At 45.9% G+C, this 24,318-nt stretch overlaps 1 protein-coding gene and 1 long non-coding RNA gene across 4 annotated transcripts in view; both read left to right on the plus strand.

Moving 5' to 3' along the window:
* LOC140680453 (uncharacterized) overlaps nt 1–16,317 on the plus strand; it is a 29,715-nt gene extending 13,398 nt beyond the window's left edge. Inside the window, exon 2 of the long non-coding RNA XR_012051748.1 lies at nt 124–16,317. This is a non-coding gene — a long non-coding RNA (uncharacterized lncRNA). The remainder of the gene's footprint in view (nt 1–123) is intronic.
* LRRTM4 (leucine rich repeat transmembrane neuronal 4) overlaps nt 1–24,318 on the plus strand; it is a 146,051-nt gene that overhangs the window by 17,748 nt on the left and 103,985 nt on the right. The window lies entirely within an intron of this gene.

A 24,318-nucleotide genomic window follows, 5' to 3' on the forward strand; every position in this document is an offset into this window, starting at 1 on the left:
GGAACAAATCCACTGGAGGAAGAACTGGGAATGAGAAAACCTGGAACCACTGCCAGCCCATCATTCCTGCCCCATTCAAATAGCATTTAAAGTGGTGCAATCTAAGTTCCCATTGTTCCCCAGGTGGAACAAACCCTCTGGGGGAAGAACTGGGAATGGGAAAACCTGGAGCCACTGCCAGCCCATCATTCATGCCCCAGGAGGAACAAACCCAGCAGAAATGATGCATGTGAAGAAGGAGCTGTCCCAAAATCCCCAGCTGTGAGTGGCTGAGTCCTCTGGGACTGTGTTAGGAAGGATGTGCTGCTCCCAGATAACATGCACCACTTGTCCAGAGTCTTTACAAACCTTCCTAAAAAAGAAAAAAATTCTCTTTTCTGTCTGTTTTCCTTCCTGGATCGCTGTTTATGCGCTGGGATCCCACTGGGAGCCCTGCTCATGGTGAGGTGTCCCTGAGCATCAGCTCTGCCTTTGTTTCAGAGCTCTGCAATATTTCCCTTCTTTCAGGGGGACATTTTCTGTCCCCTCTCCTTGTGCTGATTGCAGATTTTGTGGATGTAAGGATGGCTTTGTTTCCATTGGAAAGCCTTTGCTTGGGACCATTTCATCCTCAGCTTGGAAGCAGACAGCGGCAGGAACATCAAACAGAGCTCTCTGTGCCACCTGTCTCCCTGCCAACAGGCAATTCTCATCTTTTTATTTATTGTATTTCCATCCCTTCATCCATTTGATGCTTTATCTGAAGCTTTTCTATCCTCTCTCCCCCCCGTTTCAATACAGGTGTTTTTCCCCCACCTCTGAGCCTCAGCTGATTTCTTCAGGGAAGGTCCTTGAATTTGCCAGGTTTCTCTGCAGGAAGGATCCTAACAAAGGCTGCTGCTCTGGTGCTGTCCATTTTTATCATTCCCAGAGGCACTTTGGATTGATATTTCCCTCCCTGTGTTTTACAAGGCGATTTGAAATTTTTGAGCAGAAAATCACTTTATTCCTAAAAGGTCTGATCATCATTTCCCTCCTGGTTTTGCTTTCCATAACAATAATTTGTATTTACTGGAGGGTGGTTCACAGGGGTTCTGCTGAGTCTGAGCCGTGTTCCAGAGGCTGTTCCACACCTTGGAATGTCCCTGCTCCCGTGAGCTGGGCATCAGCTGAGCCTGGTTTGTGTCACCGTGTCCTGGGCTCACGATCCATCCTCTGGATGGATGCTTTGGGTTGGGAGGTCCTCAAACAAGGGGTGCGAGGCCGTGTGCTGCCCTCCTGCAAATGAAGCAATTTGATGAGAGGGGTTACAGCAATGAATGTATTTATAAATTAATTTCTGTGTGGTGCTCTCCAGATCCCTGATTTTTTCCACCTGGGATCTGCTCACAAATGGACCTGAGTGATGCAAAGGAATTGGCCAAGGTAAAGGAGCAGTTTTGACTCTGAAGTTCATCCTGGTGGCTGTGATGCTTTAAATGAACTGAGTAGAAATTCATTTATAAATTAATTATTTAATAAGTGAATTTATTCTTACATGGAATGACCTGGATTGCAAAGGACTTCAGACACCATCCAAGTCCAACCCAGGCAAGGGCAGGGACAGCTCCCACCAGACCAGGATGCTCAAAACCCCGACCTGAACCCCCCTCTGTGGCTTTGAGGCTGTCCTCTCACCCTCACACACACTTTAAAATCCCAAAACCCTGGGAGGCATTTCTGGAGTCCCAGAAGACTCCAGATGCAGGAGGTTGCCAGCAATGAGTGGACACAGCATGAAATATTTGATTTTCATTTCCACACTGCCCTGGATGTAGAGATGTTCATTTTGGCATCTGCCAGCAGCCATGGACAGACACAAATAAACTGTCAGGATCTGGGGGATTGCAGCTGTGGGGTGAATCTGCTTCTGCCTTCACAAACACAGGGCCAAAACCTTGCAAAAACCACTCTGGGGGCTTTTAACAGATTATTACATACATATAATGTGTGTATAACATACATTTAATACATACACATATGTATACAATATATGTAATAGAATGTAATGGTTTAATATACATATAATGTGCCTTTATTAAACATTTCCTTGATGCTCAGAGAGCTCCTCACGTGTGGCAGAGGCTCCTGTGAGATGCAGACCCCTGGATGCTCCTGGAGAGGTTCCAGAGGCAGAAGCCCCCAGGTTTGCCCTTTGCAGAGGAGCCTCACAAGGGTTTTCTGTGGATTCTGCAGAAAAACGACGTGCTCGACATCCTCTTTCACGGATCATTTACCTGCAGCCCAGAACTATTAAAAAATGCAAATATTGGAAGTTTTAAAAGCAACCCAGACAGGTTGTGATGAATCTCCTCGAGAAAAAGAATCCTCCTTTCTTTTGGCATCAAAATGTGGATGGGTGTCGGAATCTGTGGCATTGAGATCCCGAGACTGTAGAAAGTCTCTGTCTTTCTGCCCCAATGCCAAAGAAGAAGTCATAATTCATCTGTGCTGGTTTCAAGGTTGTTTATTCTGTTTATCTCTAACATGTTCTGCTGCCCTGCCGCAGCTCTGTCCTGCAGGGCAGCGTGTGGGGCTCTGCCCTCAGTGGGATGTTACAAACATTCACTTAAATCTAAATAGATTTCTACCCTGTAAAATCTTCACTCTGTCTCACAGGGACAGTCCCCAGTGAGGGACTCACAGCAGCCAGGCTCTGGGGCTTGCCCACCTCTGCTGCCCGTGGCCAGGAGCAGAGTGGGGATGGGACTAATTAAAAGCCTTACTTAATTGGGCTCAGAATGCTTTTTTTCTGAGCCTCAGAAGCAGATACTGAAGCTTTGAGTGTCAATGTTTGGGGGGTTTTGGGGTTTTTTCTTCCTCTCTGCAGCAGTGAGGCACGACATTGATCAGATTTGGGCAAGCACAGACGTACCCAGTGGCTTTTTGCTGTTCTGTTCTAATTAATGTTGACATGAGGCACCTGCACAGCTTCAGGACTTCATTCTCTGTGTTCAGAGGTGCTGAGCAATGCTCTGAAGCTCAGAGCAGCTTCTAATTTTCTGTCAAATCAAAAACCTGACTGGTCTTACCTGGTGCTGCCACCTGAGTGCATCAGTCCTGCCTGGGTTTCAAAGCAGGATCTTCTAAACTGGCAATAATTCCTCTTCTTTTCATCTGCTCAGCAGCGAGGAGCTCTCTGTGCCTCCTCCCAGGCCCTAATTTGTGAATTTTCCTCCCTCAGCAGGTACCACGTTACGCTGATCTGAAAGGGTGTGGGTGATCCTGCTCCGAGTTGTGGTAAAAAGAATTTAAACCTGACTGCTCTGCTTAGTTAATGATAATGCCTGAGCACATTACATCTTCCAGGAGCTGTACAAACATTAACTAATTAGTACCCCCAACTAACACATAGTATTATGTATGGGCTGTAATTACGCATTGCTATCACAGCTGGAGGAATTATTCATTGAGAAGAATTTATCCGACACATTTTGATTTTTTTTTTTATCCCCCCCCTTTCCTGTCATGAATCTGTTTGCAAATATTCTCAGGTGTGGTTGTAGCTGCTCCCACCTCAGCCCTCAGGTCTGTGCCATCACTTTCTCTTTTTGTTGGATCCCAAAATCCCTGAATGGGTTGGGAGGGATCCTAAAGATCATCCAGTTCCAACCCCCAGTGCTGGTTTGGGGCTATTGTTTATTTTGGGATTATTACTTATTTTGGGATTTCTCTTACCTCATTTTCTCCAGGTGAGTCAGGCCCCCACAGCATCCCCTTGACAACCCAGAGTGTGAATTCGTGTGAAAGCTCTTGGAGGGCTTTTCCAACCTCAGGAATCCTATTAAAATTGTTATCAAGGGAAGGGACAAAGTGGTGGGAAGGGAAATGGATGCAGGAAAAAGGAATAAAAAATCCAAATCCCATGATGGAGTAAATCCATTCTGGGTGGTTGTTTGGAATTTAATTTGATGAAAACCTGTATATGTCTCTGTATATAATATAGATATCTATATATAGAGAGATTTATCTATAAATATATTTATATCAGGAGGAAAGTGCAGTCTGTCACTACTGCTGCAAATGTCTCTGTACTCAGATTTGCTGTTTAATTGTCGCTGCTTTCCCAGCACTTTTGGGAGCATGAGGGAGATTGGAAGTGTTTAATCTTGGAAAAGAGATGACTGAGATGAGGCGTGATTAAAGAATTCTCAATAATGGCTGATTTCAATGAGAGTTATTTGCAGCTTCTCTCTGTCTTGCTGCTCAGAAATTAGGAGATAGTGAAACTGTAAGATGTGAGCAAAAAAAAAATAAAAATGAAAAAATATTTCATTGGGAGAAATAAATATGGAGGAGTCACAGTCATGAGATGTCCATGGGCTGAGATTTCCTGGCTTTGAAGAGAACTGGGCAGGAACAACTGAAAATGCACTGGGTGATGTTTCAAGATATGTAAAGATATTTTAGAAAACGTGTTTTATGGAATATGTGCAGATACGTTATGAAGTGTCTGTCCATGTTCCAAGAACTATTCCCAGATTGCAGTGGACACCTCCCTGCCCATGGCAGGAATTGGAATGAGAGGGTCTTAAAAGTTCTTTCCACCCCAAATCATGCTATGAAATGATGATTTATGATATAAAATTTAATTCTTTGAGTTTAAGCCAGCCTCATATCATGAGGAAAAAGATGATTTTCTCATCTGGTGAATTATTTTTACTCCTCTCGCTGTCTCTTTTGCCTACTCTGCCCACACTGGTCAGAGGCAGCTGAAAGTCCCCGGATCTGAAATGTTCCTTTGGGTGAAACGAGGCTCTCCCTTTGCAGAAAACACCCCTAGAAGTGCATTCCTTATGGAACTCCTCTCCTGTCTGCCATATTCACACTTTTTGTTAACAGTTGCTCGGATTTTGGTCTGCTGCTCCAAGCCACACTCTAAAAATTCCCCCCGTCTCTCCCGGGCGGCCGCAGATGGAGCAGGAGGCTGAGGGGAAGAGCTGCAGGGAAGTCTCTCCTTCCCTCCCCTGGCATTTTTGCTCCTCTCTTTTAAAGAAGAGGAGGTGAAAATACAAATATGGGCTAAATGCAGCCTGTTAGTCTGGGAAAGCTCTGGGATCACTCTGGTGGGCACAGCATCCTCCAGGTAACCACAGCAACCATTGGGGGGGTCGTGTTCTTTGCAGGGAGGATTCAGAAAATGCCATTTTTTGTCACAAGTGGGGAATTTATAAATACCTGCCTGGAATGTGCTTCCCAGAGCTGGTCCTTGTAGTGGTTTTAATTGTGTTCCAGTAAAAAAAGAGCTGTTAAAAGCTTTTAGTGAGGGAAGAGAAGGAAGATCACTCATGTCTCAGATAAGAATTTATCTGATCCAACTGCAAGATCTGCGTTCGTCCCGTCCAGGTGTGCTGGGCTGGTTGATCTTCAAAGAATTTCCAAGAAAAAAAAGGCATTAATGAATGAATCCTGAAAGTGGCTTTTGTGCACTTTCAGGATTAATTAAAGCAGGTCTGGTGGGTGATGCTGGGGCAGAATCCAGTGCCTGGGTAATTTCCTTCCCCACGCCCAAGGAATGGCACCAGCACTACTCTGCCCATGACAAGGGACAGCTTGGAAGAGCAAGGATGAGCAACTGGACGAGCTTTAAGGCCCATTCCCACCCAAATCATTCTGTGATTTTATAATTCTTGGATCCTGATCCCATCGTTCAGAGTCAGGGCATCTTCTGGCCAGTTTCTCTGGGGGCTGGGGGTGGAAATTTGCTGTTTGGTGGCCCAAAGAGCGAGATTTGACTACAAAAACCAAGCACTGAGGCACAGAAATGAGCCCACAGGCCTCTGGGGGATGTCGAGGCAGCCATGGGTGGGGATGGGGTGTCCTGCTCTGAGGGGAGTTGTGGCAAGCACATTTCTCTCCCTCTCAGGATTTTTCATAGAGGTGCACAGAAAGAAAAGAGGGGGGTCAGTGACTTCATGAGCTGAAGCTGGAATTGGGAATTGAACCCCAATATGCAAATGGACCAAAAATTACAAAAGTGTGAAACCCGTGACCCCTCATCCATTTTTGGGTGTAGCCCCTGAGGGGCTTTGTCTGCCCTAAATGTACTTGAAGGGCCTTCAATAAATAGAAATGCTTTTTATTCCCTTAATTTTGTCTGGCTCTGTTTTTAGGTAGTCCCAAAAAGGCATCACTCTCCTGCATCCCAGCCCCAGCTGCTCTGGCTCCGTGTCCCTGGAGATGATGTTCCTAAATGCCTGTTTCCCTGACAACCAAAGCCTAACAAATGATTGGTCAATTGATAAATATTTTTAGGATTGAGCTCAGTTTATAACCTGCTGCCAAATTTTCTGGGGAATGGGATATTGGAGATCTGAGCCCCAGCTTTGGCACAGGTTCTCCAACCTGTTCTAAACCTGAATTTGCTTTGTGGTGGTTTTGTGCTCCTTGGAGCCATCAAACCCAAGTGGGTGCTAATGAATCCCAAATAAAAACCAGCCCGGATTCTCATGGGATGCACAGGGACCCCTGACTCCTTTCTCCCACTTGCAGGAGCAGCCCCAAAATGATCCCAGAGATGTCACAAAGCTCCTGACAAGGCTAAATTAAAGGAATGGATGCTGTTCCATTTCCCTGGCAGGGAGATGAGAGGGATCCTGCTCGTTCCTCTCTGTAGATATGGAAATTCCCCTTTATACACATCTGGCATGGGCACTAATGAGAGCTCCTGGAAAAGCTGGGCTTTTGAAGAAAATTTGTGGCAGCGCCCTGAATTACGGGGAAAAAAGGACAACATCATACCCAGGCATTTCTTTTTTCTGTCCTGTCCTACTGAAATATTAAGCTAATGTCTCTAAATAACTGAAATTTGGGATATCTGTAATTCCTGGATTTGGGGGTTCATTTGAGTCTGTTTCTCTTTGAATTGTTTAACCCTTACATTAAAAAATTTTAGTGAGCAGAAACAAAGCTCTTTTCTTTTTTTTTTTTTTTATCTCCTTATTTCCTTCCCCTGCCTGGTCTTGATTATTGAGCTTGTACATTACTTGGGAACAGAGAAATTTTCACTGTGGGAGTGGCACAAAGGGGGTGATCTTGCTCAGTGATTCACAGCTGCTCAGATAAACTTGTTTTATGCTGAACTTCTTGTTCCATCGTGTATTTGCTTCCTTTGGTTTGGGTCAATGGCAAATGCAAAAAAAAAAAAAAAACAATTGAATTCTCTGCACAAAGTTGTATTTTTCAGTCAGCCATAATGACAATAGGTTTTAATTTTAGTGCTTCGGGGGGGTGGAGCTTGGAGTTTACTGGAATAAGTGGAATTTGTGGTGGGGAGAGACAGAAATCCAAGCAGGAGTTTAATTCTGTTCAAAGCTGTGGCGGATGGACATTGTTGTACCTGGGGAGAGAATTTCAGGACCTGAAACTGGATTGATTCAATTTTTTACTGTTGGATTCTGAGAGTGGCTCTGAAATGACCTTTCCAGCCCCAAAAGCTTTGTGAGTGGTGGTGCTGAAATGTAAATTTTAAGGAATTTAGAGATTTTAGACGAGCTAAGATTTTAGTTAGAGATAAGCCTTACTAGAGTCAATTAAAATAAATGAGTAGGTCTTGATGAAGTTAAGAGTTAGTAGTTAACTAATAACTGATTGCTTGTCAGCACAATGTTTAGTTAGCTGGGTTTATAATGAAGAATACACAAACTGACAAAGAGCTTTTAGGAACATCAGACAATTGTGGGCCTCCTCTGTTCTGAAACCAACTGAAGACAAGGAATGGGAGTTCTACCAAGAGTTCATTTGTCATATTGGCATTGAAAAGGTAGAAAGGTCAGAAGGAGGAAGACTTCATTGACTTCCTCATTTTGGGACCCCTCCCATGGAAGGGACACTGACCCATTTCAGGGAACAAACCACGCCTGCTGAATGGCTTTTGAAATGAGGAATGGGATGTACCAAAATGATGAATATGCATTTGTATTTTGGGTATTCAACACTTGTATGGATAAAAGGGCTCTGTAATCACCTGGAAGCTGCGGTGTGGATTTGGGAGCAATCCCACACACAATAAACACACACTTTGTAACTTTAAACTGTTGGAGAGTTTTGGTCCCTCACAGTTGGATATCGGTAATAGATCAATATCCAGATTTCTTTAATAAATCAGTGCCCCCTCTGCCCCGGCTGTCCCTCATTTTGGGAGTCTGGTGATGTCAAAGCTGCTTTTTGTGTTTCCTCAGCAGTTTGGGTTTGGCTGATTCACCCTTGGATTTGGTGACGTGGGAGCTCTTTTCCAACATTAATGATTTTGGGTAGTTCTGCCTGTGCGTGTGAGGCAGAGCTTGCCATGAATCGATGTCTCCAGCAATCCCAGCATCAGGAGCAGATTAAGCTGACATCAAGGCTTCACCTGGATCCCTGCTGTCTCTCCTCAGGCTGCAGCTCAGATTTCACTTTTCAGGGCTCCTGCTGCTCCTGGAGGAGGTTGTTTACCTCCCTCACCGACCTCTCTCCCTCCTTTCATGTCCGGATTCTGAACAGAAGCTCTTTTCCCTTTGCAAGCTTTACCTGGGCGTGTTTCCCAGGGATGGAGGAGTCAGGGGTGAATCTAAATCAGTCACCCAAGAAGTTTTGCTGTCGGTTTGAAGGGACCCAGGATTCCATTTGAAGTGAGCAGAGGAACAGTAATAGTCCAGCAGGGAATTCCATGAAGGGAATTTATGTGGAAGGGAATCGATTTCCTGCCTGTCCTCGACTCCGAGAGGATTCTTGCTGGTTTTGAAACAGCAGCCAATATCTGTGGGGTGAGTTCAGCTGTACTCACCTCTTTTAGATGAAGAGACACAAAAGTTTCTTTTATTTCCCTGAAATCTGCTCTGAAGGTGGCACTGGAGCAGCCCGTGGCTGGGGATATAAATCATCATTTGCATGGAGAGTCCCGGAGTGCCAGCACCAAAACTCCAGAGCTGCTCCGATGATAAATGAGGTACATTTGGGGAGCTGGAGGAGCAAGTTAACATGTTTACCTCCCGAAATGTGTCCTGGATACAATTCCTCATTGCTGACTGGAGCAATTGGCCAGAGCATCATTTCTGCATGTTTCTGTGCCTGCTGGAGCTCACATTCCATTGATTTCATTGCAGATTCTGTTTTATTCCATCGTTCTGTTATCAGGCAAACATCACTAAGAAGATGATCATTTACAAACTCAGAGCACAAACCAGCACAAAAGCATCTGTCTTAAGTGGGAGAGAGTCAAATAATGTGCGTGACAACAACAAAAGAGATTTGTCTTGCTGAGAGCTGGGCTGACTCTCATTTGCTGTGTGGGAAATTATGGCAGATATTGTATTAACACTGCAGGGCTCTGCCTCAGATCAAATCACAGAACACAAAAATAACCCTGGAGTTGTTACCAGCAGCAGAACTCAGGAGGCTTGAGCACACAGAGCAGGACAGGGGGAATGGCTTCATCCTGAGAGAGAGCAGGTGGAAGGAAGGAATTCTCCTCTGGGGAGTGGTGGGATGGAATTTTGAGAGATTCGTTTATAGGGGTGGAGAAATTTGATGTGCTGGTAGTTTGTCCAATGTCATTGGAGAGGTGGCACATTCACCCTCCAATCCATTGTCACCTTTGGAAAAGTATAAAAGTTGGACTCAGAAAATAAACTGTCTTCTTTACCTTGCAAATAGCAGTGGCTCGCATTGTGCTTTCACATTTCCTACAGCAACAGCTTCATTCTGTGATTCTGTGGTTTTGAAAGTTATTTGAGTGGGAACTGAGGGAACCAGTCCTCAAATGTGGGAGCAGCTGCTCTGGGAGGAGGGAGATGAGGAGTTCCCCCTGCAGAGGCATTAATTATTTATGTTCCAGTGCTTGTCATTAACGCTCGCTCTTGACTCGGGTTTCTCTTTAATCCAGATCAAAAACCCAAGTTCAAAACCTGCTCTGAGGGAATTTATTTAGACTTTAAAAGAATGTGAAGCTACACGACAATTTTTTAGCAGTAACTTCATGCTTTTCCCTTCTCTATCTTTTCCTGTTGCTCCTTGACCAGAATTTGTGGTCCCTCTCACAGATTTGGGTTCAAGACTTGACCCCAGGGCCTGTCATTTCTTTGGCCCTAAAGGCCACCCTGAAGCCACCCAAACCCATCTGGCAGAGGACACATTCCTTGTGTTCCTTAGCTCTGTGTGCAGTCCTTTGCAGGGGACAAAAAGAGGTGTGAAATTCATGTTCTGTCAGGGAGATAATGATGAACATCCTGTTTTCCCAGCTCTGAACCAGAGCTCCAAGGCTGAGGGCAATGAATAACATGAATAAAATAAATAAATAAATAAGATATTATCTGAGCCGCTGCTCCTCTGTGGCAGCAGGGACTGCAGCCAAAGCTTCACCTCAGTCGAGTGAAGAGGCCAAAATCCTCGAGGATTTGGGGAGAGAGGCTGCAGGATTTAGGCCTCAGATATTTTAATTTTCTCAGTTGCTATTAAAGCAGAACTCTGGAGCACAGATTTGGTGGGTGTGGGTGGCTGTGAGTGGTTCAATCCCTTTGTGTCCTTTGTGGTCCCATTTCTTTTCCATCTTGGGGTTCTGCATGTGCTGGTTTTTGATAACAGTTTGGTTCTAAGCTCGAACCAAATGATCTTTTATTAATTACATCAGCCATCTTTAAAAAACAAACAAGCCAAGGGGAAAAATAAGCCCAAAGAACCCCAAACCTATTGGAGAACACGGAGATGTCCCAGAGCCCAACTTTCCTCAACCCTCCCAATCCTTGGTGACCCCAAGAACCTGCACAGGCACCCTGTCCCTCAGAGCTCGGGGGTTCAAACAGATAAATCACCCCAAAATACCCCCCCCAAAATTATCATTTGTTATAAATGTATAATTTATTATAGGTACAATTGGCATAGTTATCATTTTACGTTAGTTTATCATCACAGGACTCTCAGTTGGTGGATGCTACAGAAGCTCAGGGTCTTTGCAAGGAGGAAGGTGGAGTGGAATTCCACGAGGGAAGAAGCAGAAGGTGTTGGGAAGATGGTTTTGTGCCAGTGCAGGCCCTGGATTTGGTTCCTTCTCCCAGCCTGGGGGAGGAGCTGATAAAAGAACATGAATTGTAAATTCCTGCTGAGAATACTGAGAATTCCTTTTCTCTTTAAGAAACAGGAGCAGGAAAAACCCAGAAGGGCCTCTCTGTAAATCTGAGCTAATGGGGAACTGCATTCCAGCAGCTGCAGATGTGCAGCTCCAGCCTGGGGATGGCATTGGGAACACCATCACCATCACTCCTGCCAGAGTTTTCCCTGCCCACAGCTCTGTTCTAGTGGTGATGGGGAAAAGAAACCCTCAGACAGGTTTGGGAGAAATCTGTTTAGCACCATCCTCCAGCTCCATGGGCTGAGCTTCCCATATGTTCTGACTCAGGAAATGGGAAGAGGCTGTGAGAGGATTTATCACAGTTAATTGGGAATATCCAAGCTCACGAAACACTGGAAATGTTGGGGTTTTGCTCCTGAATCTTCTTTAGGTCCAATATAATTTGCTTTTTACACCAAACTGCCTCTTCTGTGTCGCTGAGTATTCAGGAGGAGGCATCTCTGCCTTGAAAGTGATTTATTTAATGCCATTTAATGGATTGCAAATGAATTTTTTTTTTCCTATGGGGTCTTGAGGTCCTTTTGAAGCCTGAAATGAATTAAATCAGCTCTCAGAAATACCTTTCCCTCTTCACCCGCAGAGAAACCCATCTGAGCAGAGGCAGAGCAGGTTTCTATTCCAGCTTCTGCCTGCCAGGAAGAAAAATCTGCTGTTGAGCCTGGGAAGAGCTGCAGAACGGGGGTCCCGTGGTGCCAGCGTGCTGCAGGATCAAAGGAATTCTCCACATGGATCAAAGCACGAGCAAGTCTTGACCCCACAGCGCAGATTGAGGCTTTCAGCCCTCCTTAATTAATGATGGAGATAAAAGATGGGATGGGAGATCCATTTAAGCAAGAGGAAGTAATTAGCCAGAGAAAGCAGGGAGTGTCCTGAGTGGGAAGGGACCCACAGGGATCATCAAGGTCCAACTCCAATTAAACCAAAGGCATTGACAAAAAAGATGTTGCCACAGCTGGAATTCTGGTTTAGGGAGGAGCCTTCTCTTTCTAGAGCAGTTGAAACAGAAGTTAGGAAAATTCGGAATTCTGATGGCATCCAGAATGAAATGGGGTGATTCAGGGAATGCCTTCCAGCACTTGGAGATATCCAGTGGGAGAGGAAAACGTGTGTATTTCGGGACTGATAATGCCCTCTGGGTGTCTGACCTTCTTCAAAAGGGCTAAAAATGTTTAAATTTGTTGGAAAAAATTGCTGAGCTCCCTGAGCTGGCAGCATGCAGTGCTGATGTTCTCCCCGAGGTGTTGGGAAGCAGTGGCGGGGAATTCTGAGCCCATCCCCAGCCCTGCAAGTTGGGAATTGCCATTTTCTGATTTTCCAGGCTGACTCAGGGACTGGGCAGGGGACAAAAGGATGCTGAGGTGTCACTGCCAGCCACAAACCTCTCACACAGAGAATTTGGGATCACTGGAGCACCGAGTGCTGCTGTTTGATATCAGCTTTTTCCTGACCAGTGCCAGGGCTTGGTTTGATTTCTAACCCTGCAAAGGAAACGTGTCTGTACAGATCCCTGATGCTCAGTCCTCAGGGAAAAAAAGCAACCTTGGCTTTCCCAGCTGCTGGCTCTTATCCCTGACCACGTCTGCTCTGTCTCAGGAGCTCCAATCATCTCAGTGTCACCTGCTTTGAACTGTTGAGGATCTCTTCAGCACAAACCCTGAGAGGAAAAGGCTGGGGAGTGAAGGAGTCAGGCTGCTGCAGCACATGGAACAGCTCTGCTGAGCAATGCATTCCCCCACCAGTCCCAAAGGGAAGCATTTTTTCCTCTCCCCTCTTTGCTACGCTGATCACTTCAAAAGCCATTCAGCAGGCGTGGTATATCCCATCTAACCCTGCCCTGCTTCCCTGGAAAGCCATTTCCCCCTGTCCTGCCCTGGGTTACATGTGAAAAAAGCCCAGCTGCTTTTTAAGTGCCTCGTATACTTGGTGGAAGTTACTCTCTGAATCCACACAAATATTTGATTTTTTTTCTCTTAAAAATATAAAAGTAATTGTCTATGTCATGTTCCTTTTTATTGCTGTTTATTCACTGTGCAAATCCAGAAATTAATGATCATTTCACCAGGAAAAACCCTTGGATCTGACAAGAAAGCCACACTTCAGAGAGCTTCATTCACTTCACACTGGCAACAAGTGTCGGAGTGAGCATTTCCCTTCCAATCTGGAGATGCTGCTTGATAAAAGCCTGTGCTTCATTTTACACAAGTTCCCCATTAATTTCCTACAGGGAGAATTTGGGCTTGCATCCTTCACAAACTCTGCTGTAACCTCGCAGAACATCATGTTCCAGATGAATGATTTAAGTTACAAAGAGCCCGGCACTGGGAAGGGATGGGAAGAGCAGAGGGGCCCTTTTGTCAGAATCTGTGGTATTGATGATTCTGAGATTGTAGAAATTCTCTGTCAGCCCCACTGCCAAAGCAGAAGCCATAATTGGTCTGTGCTGTTTCAAGGTTGTTTATTCTGTTTATCTCTAACATGTTCTGCTGCCCTGCCGCAGCTCTGTCCTGCAGGGCAGCGTGTGGGGCTCTGCCCTCAGTGGGATGGTACAAACATTAAATACCACAAACTACCTGTGCTGGATTTACAATAACGTGCCAATATCTGTCACCTACGTTGGACAGTGTGTCCCCAGCCTGAACCAACAGAAAAATGCCAACACCACAGTGAAACATGGAGGGCATGAAGAAGGAGAAAAAGGACAAGGCACACCCAATTTCCTCCATCTTGTCCCCTTTGGACCCCTTATCTAGAATCCTAAAATTTTACTTTTGCACCCGTGCCACACTTAATTATTACTGCTATCAAACACTCAGAGCTGGTAATTGATCCTGTAAGATTGAAAACTCTTTTCCATGGACAGAGATCACAGACAGTGTCTCTGGGGGCTCTGTCCAGGGGGGCTCCTGATCCCCTGCCAGGGTCCCAGACCTGCCAGGGCAGCCACAGGGAAGCCCTGGACTCCCACACTCTCTGATCTGGAGATCTGGGGGGTGGGAACATGGCCAGGCTGAGCTGCAGGTGGGCAGTCCGTGGAAAATCATGGAAAATCGTGGAAAATTGTGGAATTCCAGCGTGATTTGGGTTGGAAGGGACCTAAAAGTCACCTAATTCCACTTCCATCCATGGGCAAGGACACCTCCCACCATCCCAAGTTTCTCCAAACCCTGTCCCAGTCATTCCTTGGACACTTCCAGGGATCCCAGGGCAGCCACAGCTGCTCTGGCACCCTGTGCCAGCTGCCCAGAGGAGACTGAATACAACGGTGATTAATCCCAAAATTCAGAGTTTAAATAGAGTCCATAAATTCCCTTGCTTTTCACTTGGTTTTCTCTTGATTTTTCCTTGATTTCCCCTTGATTTTTCCTTGCTTTTCCCTTAATTTTCCCTTGTGTTTTCCTTGACTTTCCCTTAATTTTCCCTTGCTTTTCCCTTGACTTTCCCTTGATTTTTCCTTAATTTTGCCTTGATTTTTGGTTCCTTTTCCCTTGACCTTCCCTTGATTCCCCCTTTATTTCCCCTCGATTTCCCCAATTTCCCCTTGAGTTCCCCTTTATTTCCCTGATTTCCCCTTGATTCCCGCCGATGTCCCCTTAATTTTCCCTTGATTTCCTCTTGATTCCCCCTTGATTCCCCCCCGATTTCCCCTTTGTGGTGTTCCTGCCCCTCGGAGCAGATCCCAGCTGCAGGATCTCTGTGTCTGCTCCGAGGGCACTCCCAGCACACTCAGCAGGTTCATTCCAGCTGGGAAAATTTGGGATTTGCAGCCGTTCCAGCCAAGCACACCGGGCTGGAAAAGCTCCCTGGAAGTTTCCTTGAAGGGTTTCTGCCCTCACCTGCTCCTGACCCCGCACACAAATCCCCACAGAGCCCTCCAGCTGATTTTTTAATCTGTTTTTAGCTTCCAAACTGCAGCTGGAGTGATGCAGCCCGTGGCAAAACAAGGATTTGAAGGAGATCCCATACAAGCATGTCCGAGTTTGGAGGGGTGCAGAGGGAAGCAAAACCCAGTGAATTTAAATTTGCCTCTGGAAATGGAAGGGGATTGAGGTTTCACAAGGAGCTGTGTCCCGGAATTCACTCACAGGCCTATCCAGAGGGAAAATGCCCAGGGAGATTCCTGACCTGGTTGCATTTATAGGACAGGAGGCAGTGAAGCAAATATTTGCATTTAGCCCATATATTTCTATATAAGATACAGGAATATATATATTATACACATGAAATTATATTTAGATCACAGAGATATGAAATTATATCTATTCCAGCATATATTTCATGGCATATTCTATGTTTAATAAGCAAAATTTCAGGGGCAGGATTGCTGTGGGGGCTGTTGAAAGACCAGTTTATGGATAAATCATTCCTTCCTGTGGAGAAATGGAAATTAAAGTGGAAATTCCCTCCAGGACAGCTTCCCTGGCATCTCAGAGGTGCCAGAGGGAGCTGAGGGTGACAAGGACTCCAAACCCACGGGGATTTTGCCACTCGTGGGGTGGCACAGGGACATCCTCAGCTCCAATATATTATTTAGCCAATATATATATATATAAGGACTTTGTGCCACTCCTGGTGTGGCACAGGGACATCCTGAGCTGTGGAACTTTGTGCCACTCCCAGGAATTATTGCTGATTCCTCAGAGGCACCAAAGAAGCTGAAGATAATTCCCTGTGCATGATCAGGGAATGGGATTGCAGGGATCTTTTTGACTTCTTCAAAACCCATCAAAGAGAATTTTTTTTTCCCCTTCCCTTGTTAAGTTATTTAAATAAATTACCTGGAGGTTAAATAAAGTTAAATAAATTACCTGGAGGTTTTTAGGCAGGGCCCGAAGTTGTGTCTGGCTTCAGACAGAGGCAGTGCCTGGGGGGAAATAATCTGATTATTGAAGTTAATTTTTTCCACTCCTTTGCCCCAGTTTGTCCCCAGTTCTACCAGTGCTGGAGACATTTGTCCCTTCAGGGAGGGCTGGGAGTTATCCCTGCTCATGCCCCTGGAACACAGGAACAGCAGGAAGGGGAATATCAGGGAGTAAAACCAGCTGTGGCTTCCCAAAATATTTATAACCAGTCCTGGTGCCTCACTCACCTGGATCAGGTTTGGCACAGGCAGGACCCACAAAAATAATCACAATGATCGCTCCTATCTGCTGCCTCTTTTGAAATATTTTAACACCACTTTGATGCCTTTAACCCAAGGATTTGAAAATACTAATGCTAATTTGGAAATACTCATACTAATGCTAATAACTACTATAAAACAAATAAATAATAATAAAAAAAAAATGGGGGAGTTGTTCTGTGTGACTGGAGCTCAGACTGGATTTAGAATGAGGGAATTTGCTCGTTTCCAGTCCAGCACACAAAGCCTTTCCTAGTCAGCAATAAATGAAATATGAGGCTTTGCTGTACCTTCGTCTGCTCAGCACCAGGAACAGCTCCCGCCCCTGGCCTGTGGAATATTTAACAAATTCCATATGGTAATTGTGTTTCAATCATTTAGACAACAACACCGAGGGGGGATGGAGTCCAGACAGCTCCATAAAAGCTTTGCATGCTCTGATTTGCTTTAAAAATGAGAATTTGTCAGGTCTCACACAAATGGAACGTCAGCTCCTGGGCTGGCAGGAAACTTGGGATGCTCTGGATTAAGGACAACTCCCTGCTCATCAAGGAGGGCAGGAAAAGCATCCCAGAGAACTCAAATTTCACTTCAAAGCCCCAAGAATAATGGAACCTTTTGAGGAGCTGACAGGAAATATTTAAAACAAAAGCTTTTCTGTTTGTTTTTTTTTTTTTCATCTTATGTAACATAAAGTCATTCCTTGGAGCTCATGACTCTTAACTTCATCAAGGCCTACTCATTTATTTTAATTAACTCTAGTAAGGCTTATCTCTAACTAAAATCTTAGCTCCTCTAAAATCTCTAAATTCCTTAAAATTTACATTTCACAGCCCGCTTGGACCAGGGACAGCGCGGAGGGAGCAGCCACAGCTCTGCCAGGTTTAAATCAGGTTTTAGGGAAAGGTTTGTCACAGGCAGGATTGTAAAGCATTGGAAGTGGTGAGTGCCCATCCCTGGAATTGTTCAAAACCCACGTGGATGTGGCATTTGGGGACGTGCTTTAGTGGTGGCCATGGGATGGCTGGTTTCGATCATCTCAGAGGGATTTTCCAGCTTCATTTCCATGATTGTGTGCTGGGATTGCTCCTCCTCAGTGAGCTCTGGGGCAGCTGAATCTGGGATTTCATCGAGTCCCAAGTTGGAACCTCAGTTTTTACATTATTTTGTTCCCAGTCCTGTGTGAGCCCTTGAAACCCCCAGCACTGCAATCCCCAGCTCCTCAGGGCTGCCAGAGCTCTGTCACACAGCTCAAAACTGTTCTACCTGCAGGTTCCAAGCATTTAATGGAAATTATTTTTACTGCTGGTGAAGCCCAAAGAACTTTGTAGGGAAAGGCTTGATAATTTTCTTTCCTTATGAAGAAGAGTCCAAGACACAGACAGGAAATGGCCCAAATTCAATTGCTGTCCACTTACAACCAGAAACACGCCCAGAATTGATAAAGAGTTGGCTTGAGCACCTTGCACTTAAGGAAATTACTGGATCTGTCTGGGACAAACCCTGAGTAGTTTCCTGAATGGCCAATTCATTATCCAGCAAAGTGCTCTGTAGGAGATCTCTGAAGCCAGGTCTTGGAACTTGTGGTTTTTGCAAAGGCTGTGGGTGCAGGGCCCTGCTTGGAGCTGCCAGCCACAGCTCAGAGCAGGCTGAGAGAGCTGAAAGAGCAAGAGGGTGAGAGAGAGAAGTTCGCATTATAATACAATAAATCTTCTGTGCTGAATATTTTAATTTTCACTAACCAATCTAGTACAAGATACAAATCCTATAGCATTTACATACAGCCTGTAAGAATCATGGCATTATCATACTGTGTCACATTTTATACCCTAAAAACGACTCTTTGGACCCCTTTTGCCAAGCTAGCAGGGTCTGCTCTGCCCCTTGGAGCTGTCTGTGAGCAGAGGCTGTTGTTTCATCACCTCCAGCCAGCCATGCCATTGTTTTCCAGTTGTTCAGTAACCAAGTCTTGGTATCTCAAAGCTTGCTTTCATTTCAATCTCACTTATAGTTTCTATATTCTCAAAATCTTTTGCCAAACAATCATATTTATAAGGCTTTCCTGTTTCATCTTCCCCAACAGTGCTCAGTTTTATGTTGTGGGGTTTGGCTGCTCAGGCCAATTCTGCCCTTGGGATAAGGTGTGAAGAGAAAGCATGAAAACAACAATTAGTGTAATAATAATAACAATACAATAATAGGAATCTGGGTTTGTTGTGTTTATATCATGTCTGGGTTTGTCCCCTAGAACCTTTGTACATCTGTAGCTTCACAAATTCTTCAGGAGCATCATCAGCAATGTGCCTGGTGTGGGAGGAGAAGAATTGCCAACTTTCTCCCAGAGAACTGGGGGAAATTGCTGTATTTTGAAATAGTATAGGAAAATTTACTGCAGATTCTCAAAAGTCAGGGAGGAATACAAGTGGTCCAAGACTGGTTGGAAATGTTGAGTAGTGTTGGAATTACCTCCCTCATTAATGATACCTGTGCTTTGGGATTCACACCTGCACTGCTCCAGAGCTCCTGTGCTCCTCTCTGGTGTTCAGATTCATTTTTCTGCTGTGATCCCAGACTTTAATATCAAATCCAAGAGCTCAAAGCCAGTCCTCTTCTGGATTTTTTGGGCAAGAGCTCACTCCACGGAAAGCCAGGCACTTTATGTCACACTAAATGTCACTGCCAGAAGAGGAACTCACACATCCCCTGGAAATACAGATTTTTATCCATCATTCAGCTGGGGATGAAAAGCCTGGAGTTCTTCCTGATGGGTGTGCCTGGAGTTCTACAAAATGTACAACTGGGATGCACAGAATGGAGTGGTGCAGAATGGAACCATGGAACTCCAGAGTGGTTTGGCTTGGAGGGACCTTAAATCCCACCCAGTCCCACCCCTGCCACGGGCAGGAGCACCTCCCACTGAAGAACTTCCACTGCACACAGCCTCCAGGGGTGTCAATTTTATTCATTAAATAAATGTTTGCAGGGCTCTGAGTCAGGACTCCTGGATGGATATGGGAGAATACAACAATAATTTGTATTGACTGTGACACTGACAACAGAAATAAGGCAAAACACCTGAACAAAGCCCAGTTTTGAGCCCCAAAAGGAATAACTGGTTTTGGGCTTTCAAAAATACCATCCCAACATACTCTGAGGGCAAGCACTGAACTGCTCACTTATTATAGAGCATTAGTCACTCCAGCACACCTCCAACCTCGCTTTTTGTTCTTTTCATTTCTTCTGCACAAGCTTATTTTTAGAGGGCTGCACTCAGATCCATGTGCAGCAATGCAGCCTAAAATATCAGCCTTTAAATTAATTCTATTTCCCCCCAGCCCCCCTTCTCCAGCAAAACAACTAAAATTACACTGCCTGGCGGATCCCAGGCTCTGCCTCTCCCCACCCTCTGCTTTTCACGGAGGAAAAAATCTCTGCAGTCCACGTGCAGTGGCTCAGCCCAGCCAATTCCACCTGATGGTGTTGGAAAAGTCTCTGTGGCTCTCATTTCTACCGAGCTCCCAAGTTTGGGAACAATTCTTCCGGATGAATGGTTGGAAACGTGAGGAGGATCTGAAGGGGTTCAGTCCTGCAGGTTGAGGCTGGCTGGGATCTCTTCTGGTGGCCCCAGTTCTGGGGAGTTCTGGGCATCTGTTCCACTGGGTTTTGGAGATCTCTGGGTGTTCTCTGCTGGTGCAAATCTTTGGAAACTCTCCTGAGTTCCCTGCAGTTGAAACCTGTGATTAAATGTGGCATTAATCAGTTGCCAATCACGCTAATTATGGATGAATTTGAACCTGGGAAATGCCAGGATAAGCCAAAGGACAAGAGCAGCAGCAGCAGCAGTTGGAGATGTGCACTGATCTCTCTCCTGATATTTGTTCAGACCACAGCACGCTGAGTTCCCAGAGGAGGATCCAATCTCTCGAGCTCTGGACAGATATGGAGGCACAATCCTGTTTTTCCTGAATTCCTGTGCTGGAAACACTTCATGCTCCCAACCAGACAGAAAACCTGAGACTTAAACCCCAAATTTCTGCAAGAACCTTCTTAGAAGAGGCTCTGTTTGTCCTGGGAATATTTCTCTTTGTCAGCTCACTCTGGACTTCAATATAAAACAATAAAATTGTCTTTTGGGCTGTGACTGCAGCACAAACCTGTCCTGGGACAGAGCCGGGGCACCAGGATTTGGGGTGTGGAAGAGCACTCAGAGAGTCACCGAAGGGGTTACTGGGTATCCACCCCCTGGGACGTCACTGGAATTCCTGCAGTGTCTCTTTGGATGTCATAACAGGTTAAAACCAGTTTCCTGCTCACTTCTAGACATTGTCCAGGGAAAGTTATGGCCTGATCCAAGGAAGTTCTTTGTTCCTCTCCCCTGTTCTATGCAGGATTATTTTTCCTGGATCATATCCCACCATTCCATATCACTTTTTCCCCCATGAGGTTCTGTAGGCCCCGCTCTCCATCATTCCTTGTCTCAGCTTTAATGATTGGTGATTTAATATCAATTAATCATTGATGATTTAATATCTGGCTTGGCTAACCGGCATTATCCTGGTGTTCCATCCTTCACTCTTGATCGATTTGATTGACCCTGAGGAGCATTTAAGGCAGGTGGCAGTGACAAGGCAGGTGGCAGGAAGAGGACCTGCACTGAAATGTTTGCTGGGCACTCTGAGCTGTGTGGGACTGCTGGAATGACATCCTTGGGGACACGCAGATGAAAAATTAAAATCTTATAATCACTTTACCTAAATCTAAATAGATTTTCTACCCTGTTAAATTTTACTCTGTTTCACACTCCAAGCTCTGATCCCGTGGATGGGTCTGATCAGACCCTCAGGCCAGGAAAAGTCACCTCCTGATGTTCATGGCAAGAAGGAACCAGCACCTGCAGCTGCCCAGGAGCCACCTTTGCAAAGCCAGGGCCTCCTTCCTGCACCTGGCCCATTTCCCGTGGATTCTGTGGCCAGGTGACAATCCTGATCAACTTCCCTCTGCCATTCCCTGCTCCATGTCACAAGTTCCAGCCCCTTGATAAAGCGCTGATGTCTTTCTGTGAACCCACTCTCAATGAATTAATCCTTTTTTAAAATCCCTAAAAAATTACCAAATTTAATTCCTTCCCTTACCCAGCTTGGTTCACTGCTGAGACCAAGAGGTCAAGGCAGAATCCCCACTTTATTTTTTCCAATTGTGGAGCTAAGAGTGGATCCTACACGAATTATCTCTGTATTATCTCTATATCTGATATATCTCCAGTGAGTTCTCTCTGTATCACGATGTTTTTAGGTTTTCCTACAGAATAACTCTAGTATTATGTGGTGTCACTGTATGAGTGTACTTGAAAGAAGTTGATTTATATACTTTATTTATCAATTTATCCTCCCTTTCCAGTTCCATCATCATTTATCCAGGTGCTGGGAGTGCAATCCAACACCTCTGAGCACAGGAGATGCTCTGGAGGGGCTGGGGCTGCTTGAATTCCTTCCTGAGGTGTCTGGGTGCTGTGGGGCTGGGTGTGAACGTGGGAGGCTATGCCAGACTCCAGGCCCCGTTTGCAATAATTAAGTAGGTCACTGTCAGAGAAGGCAAAGAGAATTTCAAGAGTTTTTTTGGGTGTTGAAAGGGTGTAAAGTGAAGGAGATGGAACCAGCTATCTGTGCTCCTCTCTGGCACAAACGAGGCAGGATCCAGGCAGCTCCTGAGCTCCATCCCATCCCTGATTGCCAGAATGCCACTGGAAAGAGACACTGGTGCCACTGGAAAGTAAAGCCAGGGACCTCAGCTAACGGGAAAGCTGGACAGGACAGAACACACATCCAACCAATATGATTAATGCAACGTTCTCCGTTTATTCCAGAGAAGATGGCAGCTTATATACACTTGTATATAGTTTACAGTTTACAAAGGCACTCTCATTGGCAAGCCAACATTGTTTGTCTTTGTTTTAAGGTGGCCTAAACCTCACACTATAAACCTGTACTACTTCACACCCAGACAGCCCAGTGCTCCCCATCACACCTTAATATAATTTCTAACAGTGTCACAAACTCTTAATTTCTAACTGTGCCACAAACTCTTAATTTCTAACTGTGCCACAAAATCTTAATTTCTAACTGTGCCACGAACTCTTAATTTCTAACTGCATCACGAACTCTTAATTTCTAACTGCGTCAGAGGCTGGAAGGCCTCACAAGGCCCAGATCTGAGGCCTAGGCTGGAGTAGCTCAATTCTCATTCCAAAGATAAATCATGCCCTCTCTCTCTCAGAAATGCTGCCACAGGGAAGAGGCACGGGTGCCACAGGAAAGAGGCACGGGTGCCACAGGAAAGAGGCACGGGTGCCACTGGAATTTTCTCCTGGTGTGGCCTCAGACAGAGCAGTGACCCCGCGCTGTCAGGGGAGGGAGCAGGGCTGGGATGCTCTGCCTTCCTCCATCCTGCACATCTCTCCTCATTCCCCCTCCCCACTCCAGTTCCCAGCAGTTCTCCAGGAGAGCTGGGACAGGTTTATTGTCAGCTCTGACAGTGCTCCCTGGAATGAGGGCTGGATGCAGCCAGCACAGCGCTCCAAGTGCCATCCCTCCTCCTAGGGATGGGTGGGTGATGGAATTCCAGGATCTGGGGTGTCTGAGCCCCTCACCTTGTTGTGGGTGATGATATTCCTTCAGAAATCCTTCTCCTCATAGATCTGGAGTGTCTGAGCCCCTGACCTCCCCTGGGTGATTCTATTCCTTCAGAAATCCTTCTCCTCATAGATCTGGAGTGTCTGAGCCCCTGACCTCCCCTGGGTGATTCTATTCCTTCAGAAATCCTCCTCCTCAGGGATCTGGGCTGTCTAAGACCCTGACCTTGTGTGGGTGATGATATTCCCTCAGAAATCCTTCTCCTCAGGGATCTGGGCTGTCTGAGCCCCTGACCTTGCCTGGGTGATTCTTTTCTTCCAGAAATTCTTCCAGATTCTTTCCTTCAAAAATCCTTCTCCTCAGAGTTCTGCCCCTGACCTCCCCTGAGTGATTCTATTCTTCCAGAAACCCTTCTGAAATGGGGATAACAATGATGATTTTGGCCATGAAGTGCTGTGACAGTGACAGTGACAGTGACAGGACATCCTTGTGCCTCAGAGCCAGGAGAGAATTCCCATCCCTCTCATCAGGGCAGGCTCAGACAGGCAGCTGAACTTTAGGAGGAGACATTCCATCACCCCAGGGCTCAGCTGGTGGCAGCTGCAGGTGGCTGATGTGCCAGGGACTGGAGTGGCACAGCGCTGAGGACACAGTGATCATGGTGCAGAGGGAAAAAAGCCCCCAGTTAAAGAGGATTCTCCAATTAAAGCCCAGCCTGGGATGTGAAACCCTGCTCATGCTCCCCAGGAATATCAGATGCCATTGGGCTCCACCATGTGTTCCTTTTTTTTTCCTTTCCCTTGGTTTTTTTCTCCTCTCCCAAAGCCTGCTGCCTGGTAACGGCAGTATTTTTGGGACTGATTCTTTTGCTAATTGCTCACCAGAAATAGCACCTAAGTTTGGCAGAGCCTTCAGGAGAAGAATGAAGGCTCTTCGGGGTGGGGGAGAAAACTCAGATATGCATAAAACTTGCACAAAAACCTGGTTTATTCGTCTTGCTGAAAATTCCCTGCTCAGACAGGGAATGTGTATGATGCTGACAAGTGGGAAAGGGCCCAGAAAAGTCGGGATGGTTGAAGGAGGTTAAAGTTCCAGCAATCCTCTTTTCAGCCTTACAAAGGAGTTGGGGCAGGAGCCAGAGGCTCTGCAGGAGCTGGTGGTGGATGTGTCTCACCTGGGGAGCTCCCAGGGATGTTTGTGCTCCTGCTGGGAACACCAGGCTGGGATGGTGAGGGATAGGGAGTGAACAAAGAGGGAGGAGAGGTTTGGAATGCCTCCCCTGTTTAAAAACTGCTGTGAAGGGATGAAGAAGGGGCCTGAGGAGAGGCTGGCCTGGGCTGTGGGGCTCCTTTCATCCACAGCCACAGCAGGGGAACTTGGGGCATGGGAAATGTGGGATTTCTGTGATTCCAGCTCCTGCTGGAACTGGGGATGTTCCTCACTGCACA

Source organism: Taeniopygia guttata, chromosome 22 (assembly GCF_048771995.1).
Source record: "Taeniopygia guttata chromosome 22, bTaeGut7.mat, whole genome shotgun sequence".
Taxonomy (NCBI): domain Eukaryota; kingdom Metazoa; phylum Chordata; class Aves; order Passeriformes; family Estrildidae; genus Taeniopygia; species Taeniopygia guttata.